We start from the raw sequence: 8,181 nt of genomic DNA, 5'->3' as shown, positions 1-8,181 counted from the left end.
TGCAGATCACTGATGGCTCTCACCGTTAAAATTCAACCCCGTGTCTTCAGATAATTTGTCAAGCCCTTGAATTGATAGTCTTTTTTTATTCGTTCATTGCACATGGGGGCAACAGGCTGGTCAGCATTTATTGCCCATTTCCAGTTGCCCTCGTTCAGTTGGGAATCAAGCACATTGCTGTGGTTCTGCACCCACATGTAGGCCAGATCGGGTAAGGATGGCAGATTTCTTTCCCTATAGGGACATTAGCAAACCAGAAGTGTTTTTTCTGATAATTGGCAATGGTTTCATAGTCATCAGTAGACTCTTAGGGTGGGATTTTACAGCTTCACTCAACCCAAGACCGGAAAATCCCACCCGACATCAAGGGACATTTCCATTGTCTGCCCCACACTTGTTCCAATTCTGTGGTGGGCAGGGCAGTAGAATCCCAGCATTATTTCCAGATTTTTTTATTGAATTCAGATTCCACCATCTGCCGTGGTGGGATTCGAACCCAGGTCCCCAGAACATTAGCTGAGTTTCTGGATTAATAGTCCAGCGATAATACCACTAGGCCATTGCATCCCTCCTTGTCCAGTAAGACAACAACTATGCTACCATTCCCCTCACTATTGTCCCCTCTCCCCACAAGTTGATTTATTTATCATAGCGGTTTCATTGGATTTTGTTTATTTATATTGACAATGCCACAGTGAACATGCTAAAGGGACGGCATGTTTCTGTTGAGTGACACTGGGGCCATCTTATTGATTTAAGTAATTCTTGTGGAATTTCCTCCTTAAATCTCTCTGCCCCTCTCCCTCCCTCACTCACTCTTTTAAAGAAACTCCTTATAACTCATCTTTCATCAAGCTTTGATCAATCCTTTTTAATTCCCACTTCTTTGGACCTGTGTAGTACATCTCATGGTGCTATCTAAAACGCAAGTTGGCGTGGCAGTCATATGACTTGCATTATCTTTTTACTCTTCATTTATCTTATACAGCTTTTGGAGATCGAGAGATGAAAGTAGGCAAACCTCCGTAGGCATCAAGTAAATTATGCATTGCACAGACCTTATTGTGTCTCTCAGAAATCCTGAAGTGCAAACACCACGTTTCATAGGCAAAATAGCAGAATGAATGTATATATTCAGTGCCACACATTCTACCAAATATTATAACAGCTCTTGAAGCAGCTGTTAGATACAGACTTCTGTCCAACCAAAGTTTCTTTGGATCTCAGTGTAGTGATCCTCATGGCCACCTGAACCACTGACAAAATAACTGTGAGATGGAAATGATATACCAAGTACAAAATATACTTTTGATTAGAAATATTAATCAATCTCAGTTTAGAATCAAAGAACCCCTACAACAATCCTACTCAGGCCCTATCCCTGTAACCCTACATACTTACCCCACCAATCCCTCTAACCTACGCATCCCGGGACACTAAGGAGCAATTTAGCATGGCCAATCCACCTAACCCGCACATGTTTGGATTGTGGGAGGAAACCGGAGCACCCGGAGGAAACGCACGCAGTCACGGGGAGAACGTGCAAACTCTGCACAGACAGTGACCCGAGGCTGGAATTGAACCCGTGTCCCTGGCGCTATGAGACAACAGTGCGAAACACTGTGCCACCGTGCCACCCATAGAATACAGAAAGGGATGCTGCATTTCCCGAGGCAAAGACTGAGGATTCCACTGGCATATCAAAAATAAAACCATTCCCTGCTGAGATTTTCCAGAATTTTTTGTTTTTGTTTCAGATTCCAGCATCCGCAGTATTTTGCTTTAGTCCATTCCCTCTCTGCATCACTTTGGGAATATGTAATCCCACAGCATCTTGACGGGAGCACGGCAAAATGATATGATTGTAATTTTGACAATGGGTGCAAAAGCAAAACAAATAATAACTACCAAACTAACATTGACAAATTAAAAACAAAGTATATTCTGATAGGAAAAAAATCCCCATTGGAAGGGGAAAAGTGAAAGCAAGTGAGTTGAGAATTACATACGGACTTTAATACAGGATTAGCCCAGTTCTGCAGGGACAGAAGCTTGCAGCACCTCGTGATTGTAGTTTGCATTCTTAACATGTTCAACTATTGCAGATACAGAGACTTAAGAATTAGAGAGGGGCAGACCCCAGGGAGAGGAAGGAGCGTGTGTGGGGAAAGCAGAGGGAGCAACCGGGGTGGAGAAACTTGACGGGGGTGGGGGCAAAAGGAAGGGGAACAAAAGGAAGGGGGGCAAAGGGAAGGGGGGAGCAAAGGGAAGGGGGGAGCAAAGGGAAGGGGGGAGCAAAGGGAAGGGGGGAGCAAAGGGAAGGGGGGAGCAAAGGGAAGGGGGGAGCAAAGGGAAGGGGGGAGCAAAGGGAAGGGGGGAGCAAAGGGAAGGGGGGAGCAAAGGGAAGGGGGGAGCAAAGGGAAGGGGGGCAAAGGGAAGGGGGGCAAAGGGAAGGGGGGGCAAAGGGAAGGGGAACAAAGGGAAGGGGGGCAAAGGGAAGGGGGGCAAAGGGAAGGGGGGCAAAGGGAAGGGGGGCAAAGGGAAGGGGGGCAAAGGGAAGGGGGGCAAAGGGAAGGGGGGCAAAGGGAAGGGGGGCAAAGGGAAGGGGGGCAAAGGGAAGGGGGGGCAAAGGGAAGGGGGGCAAAGGGAAGGGGGGGCAAAGGGAAGGGGGGGCAAAGGGAAGGGGGGGCAAAGGGAAGGGGGGGCAAAGGGAAGGGGGGGCAAAGGGAAGGGGGGGCAAAGGGAAGGGGGGGCAAAGGGAAGGGGGGCAAAGGGAAGGGGGGGCAAAGGGAAGGGGGGGCAAAGGGAAGGGGGGGCAAAGGGAAGGGGGGGCAAAGGGAAGGGGGGGCAAAGGGGAGGGGGGGCAAAGGGAAGGGGGGGCAAAGGGAAGGGGGGGCAAAGGGAAGGGGGGGCAAAGGGAAGGGGGGGCAAAGGGAAGGGGGGGCAAAGGGAAGGGGGGGCAAAGGGAAGGGGGGGCAAAGGGAAGGGGGGGCAAAGGGAAGGGGGGGCAAAGGGAAGGGGGGGCAAAGGGAAGGGGGGGCAAAGGGAAGGGGGGGCAAAGGGAAGGGGGGGCAAAGGGAAGGGGGGGCAAAGGGAAGGGGGGGCAAAGGGAAGGGGGGGCAAAGGGAAGGGGGGGCAAAGGGAAGGGGGGGCAAAGGGAAGGGGGGGCAAAGGAAGGGGGGGCAAAGGGAAGGGGGGGCAAAGGGAAGGGGGGGCAAAGGGAAGGGGGGCAAAGGGAAGGGGGGGCAAAGGGAAGGGGGGGCAAAGGGAAGGGGGCAAAGGGAAGGGGGGCAAAGGGAAGGGGGCAAAGGGAAGGGGGCAAAGGGAAGGGGGGCAAAGGGAAGGGGGGCAAAGAGAAGGGGGCAAAGGGAAGGGGGGGCAAAGGGAAGGGGGGGCAAAGGGAAGGGGGGGCAAAGGGAAGGGGGGGCAAAGGGAAGGGGGGCAAAGGGAAGGGGGGGCAAAGGGAAGGGGGGGCAAAGGGAAGGGGGGGCAAAGGGAAGGGGGGGCAAAGGGAAGGGGGGGCAAAGGGAAGGGGGGGCAAAGGGAAGGGGGCAAAGGGAAGGGGGGCAAAGGGAAGGGGGGCAAAGGGAAGGGGGGGCAAAGGGAAGGGGGCAAATGGAAGGGGCCAAACGAAAGGGGCCAAACGAAAGGGGCCAAACGAAAGGGGCCAAACGAAAGGGGCCAAACGAAAGGGGCTAAACGGAAGGGGCTAAACGGAAGGGGCTAAACGGAAGGGGGCAAGGGGAAGGGGGCAAGGGGAAGGGGGGCAAGAGGAAGGGGGGCAAGAGGAAGGGGGGCAAGAGGAAGGGGGGCAAGAGGAAGGGGGGCATGGGGAAGGAGGGCAAAGGGAAGGGAGCAAAGAGAAGGGGCAAAGGGAAAGGGGGGCAAAAGGAAGGGGGAAAAGGAAAGGGGTGCAAAGGGAAGGATGGCAAAGGGAAGAGGGCAAAGGGAAGGAGGGCAAAGGGAAGGAGGGCAAAGGGAAGGGGGAAAAGGGGGGAGTGATGAGAAAGGGGGGAGGGACAAGAAAGAGGGGGGAGGGAAGAGAAAGAGAATGGAGACGGGAACGGGGGAGATGAGAGCTGGGGAGGCGAGAACGGGTGTGGGAGGCGAGAACGGGGGAGGCGTGAACGGAGAAGGGGAGGGAGGAACGGGGGAGATGAGAACTGAGGGGAGGTGAGAATGGGGGGGGGGGGGGGAGGCGAGAACGGGGAAGGCGCGAATGAGGGGGGGACGAGGATGGGGGGAGATGAGAACGGGAAGACGATAACAAGGGGGGTCGAGAATGGAGGAGATGAGAACGGGGGGGAGATGAGAACGGGGGAGACGAGAACGGGGGAGACGAGAACGGGGGGGAGATGAGAACGGGGGGAGACGAGAACGGGGGAGACGAGAACGGGGGGAGACGAGTTTTGGGGGAATGACAATGAGGGGAGATGAGAATGGGGGGCAAGAATGGGGGGAGGTGAGAACGGGGGGAGGTGAGATTGGGGTGATGAGAACAGGGGTAAGGGAACTGAGGGGGGAGAGGGGGATCCACCGGAAATGGGGAGGGGGGCAAAAATTGGCAGGGGGCAGGCGGCTGTTCCCACAGGTAGATGGGTGGGGGGTGTGCACCTGGGTAGAAGGGCGGCACAGAGTGGGTGAGGGGGCCCTGGTGGCGGGGGGAATCGGGCAGGGGCAGAGTGGTTAGCACTGCTGCCTCTCAGCACCAGGGACCCGGGTTCAATTCCAGCCTCGGCTCACTGTCTGTGTGGAGTTTGCATCTTCTCCCTATGTTGTCATGGGTTTCCTCCGGGTGCTCCGGTTTCCTCCCACACTCCAAACATGTGCAGGTTAGGCTGATTAGCCATGTTAAATTGCCCCCTCATGTCCCAAGATGTGTAGGTTAGGGAAATTGGTGGGGTAAATGAGGTTACAGCTAAGTCTGGGTAGGAGTCAGTGCAGACTTGATAGGCTGAATGGCCTCCTTTGTGCTGTAAAGATTCTCTGATTCTATTCTATTCTATGAGAGGAGAACTGGATCCTGGGGTGTGGTGGGGTTGGGGAAGTGGAAAGGGACCCAGGGGGTCTTTGATTTTGATTTGATTTATTATTGTCACATGTATTGGGATACTGAAAAGTATTGTTTCTTGCGCACTATACAAAGCATACCATTCATAGAGGAAAGGAGAGAGTGCAGAATGTAGTGTTAGTCATAGCTAGGGTGTAGAGAAAGATCAACTTAATGCGAGGTAAATCTGTTCAAAAGTCTGACAGCAGCGGGGAAGAAGCTGTTCTTGAGTCGGTTGGTTCGTGACCTCAGACTTTTGTATCTTTTTCCCGAAGGAAGAAGAGAGAATGTTGGGCTATGTGGGGTCGTTTATTATGCTGGCTGTTTTTCTGCTTTAATTTAATAATTTTCCTTTTATTGTCACTATTTTATTTGTCCCTACATATTTCATTCTCTGCCATGTTCTCCCCGTGTCTGTGTGGGTTTCCTCCAGATGCTCCAGTTTCCTTCCTTACTCCAAAGGTATGTAGGTTATGGTCAATGTGCAGGATTACAAGATTCGGGCAGGGGAATGGTTGCCCTTTTGATTTGATTTATTATTGTCACATGTATTAATATACAGTGAAAAGTATTGTTTCTTGCGCGCTGTACAGACAAAGAACAAAGAACAGTACAGCACAGGAAACAGACCCTTCGGCCCTCCAAGCCTGTGCCGCTCCTTGGTCCAACTAGACCAATCGTTTGTATCCCTCCATTCCCAGGCTGCTCATGTGACTATCCAGGTAAGTCTTAAATGATGTCAGCGTGCCTGCCTCCACCACCCTACTTGGCAGCGCATTCCAGGCCCCCACCACCCTCTGTGTAAAAAACGTCCCTCTGATGTCTGAGTTATACTTCGCCCCTCTCAGCTTGAGCCCGTGACCCCTCGTGATCGTCACCTCCGACCTGGGAAAAAGCTTCCCACTGTTCACCCTATTTATACCCTTCATAATCTTGTGTACCTCTATTAGATCTCCCCTCATTCTCCGTCTTTCCAAAGAGAACAACCCCAGTCTACCCAATCTCTCCTCATAGCTAAACCCTCCATACCAGGCAACATCCTGGTAAAACTTCTCTGCACTCTCTCTAACGCCTCCACGTCCTTCTGGTAGTGCGGCGACCAGAACTGGACGCAGTACTCCAAATGTGGCCTAACCAGCATTCTATACAGCTGCATCATCAGACTCCAGCTTTTATACTCTATACTCCGTCCTATAAAGGCAAGCATACCATATGCCTTCTTCACCACCTTCTCCACCTGTGTTGCCACCTTCAAGGATTTGTGGACTTGCACACCTAGGTCCCTCTGTGTTTCTATACTCCTGATGACTCTGCCATTTATTGTATAACTCCTCCCTACATTATTTCTTCCAAAATGCATCACCTCGCATTTATCCAGACAAAGCATATCGTTCAGAGAGAAAGAAAGGAGAGAGTGCAGAATGTAGTGTTACAGTCATAGCTAGGGTGTAGAGAAAGATCAACAGTGCGAGGTAGAGGTGGTGGTGGGTGGGTGTGTGGTGGTGGGGGGGGGGGGGTGTGTGGTGGTGGTGGGGAGGGGTGTGTGGTGGTGGGTGTGTGGTGGGGGGGGGGGGGGGAGTGTGGTGGTGGTGGTGGGGTGGGTGTGTGGTGGTGGTGGTGGGTGTGTGGTGGTGGGGGGGGTGTGTGGTGGTGGTGGTGGTGGTGGGGGGGGTGTGTGGCGGTGGGGGGGATGTGTGGCGGTGGGGGGGGTGTGTGGCGGTGGGGGGGGTGTGTGGCGGTGGGGGGGGTGTGTGGCGGTGGGGGGGGGTGTGTGGCGGTGGGGGGGGTGTGTGGCGGTGGGGGGGGTGTGTGGCGGTGGGGGGGGTGTGTGGCGGTGGGGGGGGTGTGTGGCGGTGGGGGGGGTGTGTGGCGGTGGGGGGGGTGTGTGGCGGTGGGGGGGGTGTGTGGCGGTGGGGGGGGTGTGTGGCGGTGGGGGGGGTGTGTGGCGGTGGGGGGGGTGTGTGGCGGTGGGGGGGGGTGTGTGGCGGTGGGGGGGGTGTGTGGCGGTGGGGGGGGTGTGTGGCGGTGGGGGGGGTGTGTGGCGGTGGCGGGGGTGTGTGGCGGTGGCGGGGGTGTGTGGCGGTGGGGGGGGTGTGTGGCGGTGGGGGGGGTGTGTGGCGGTGGGGGGGGTGTGTGGCGGTGGGGGGGTGTGTGGCGGTGGGGGGGGGTGTGTGGCGGTGGGGGGGGGTGTGTGGCGGTGGGGGGGGTGTGTGGCGGTGGGGGGGGTGTGTGGCGGTGGGGGGGGTGTGTGGCGGTGGGGGGGGTGTGTGGCGGTGGAGGGGGTGTGTGGCGGTGGGGGGGGGTGTGTGGCGGTGGGGGGGGTGTGTGGCGGTGGGGGGGGTGTGTGGCGGTGGGGGGGGTGTGTGGCGGTGGGGGGGGTGTGTGGCGGTGGGGGGGGTGTGTGGCGGTGGGGGGGGTGTGTGGCGGTGGGGGGGGTGTGTGGCGGTGGGGGGGGTGTGTGGCGGTGGGGGGGGTGTGTGGCGGTGGGGGGGGTGTGGCGGTGGGGGGGGTGTGTGGCGGTGGGGGGGGGTGTGTGGCGGTGGGGGGGGGGGTGTGTGGCGGTGGGGGGGGGTGTGTGGCGGTGGGGGGGGGGTGTGTGGCGGTGGGGGAGGTATGTGGCGGTGGGGGGGGGTGTGTGGCGGTGGGGGGGGTGTGTGGCGGTGGGGGGGGTGTGTGGTGGTGGGGGGGGGTGTATGGTGGTGGGGGGGGTGTGTGGTGGTGGGGGGGGTGTGTGGTGGTGGGGGGGGTGTGTGGTGGTGGGGGGGGTGTGTGGTGGTGGGGGGGTGTGTGGTGGTGGTAGGGGGGGTGTGGTGGTGGTGGGGGGGGTGTGTGGTGGTGGTGGGGGGGGGGTGTGGTGGTGGGGGGATGTGTGGTGGTGGGGGGGTGTGGTGGTGGGGGGGTGTGTGGTGGTGGGGGGGGTGTGTGGTGGTGGGGGGGTGTGTGGTGGTGGGGGGGGTGTGTGGTGGTGGGGGGGGTGTGTGGTGGTGGGGGGGGTGTGTGGTGGTGGGGGGGGTGTGTGGTGGTGGGGGGGGTTGTGTGGTGGTGGTGGGGGGGGGTGTGTGGTGGTGGGGGGGGTGTGTGTGTGGTGGTGGGGGGGGTGGGGGTGGGGGGGTGGTGGTGGGGGGGGGGTG

This window comes from Mustelus asterias, chromosome 14, assembly GCF_964213995.1.
Source record: "Mustelus asterias chromosome 14, sMusAst1.hap1.1, whole genome shotgun sequence".
NCBI classification, from domain to species: Eukaryota; Metazoa; Chordata; class Chondrichthyes; order Carcharhiniformes; family Triakidae; genus Mustelus; species Mustelus asterias.
This window is presented reverse-complemented; position numbering follows the sequence as displayed.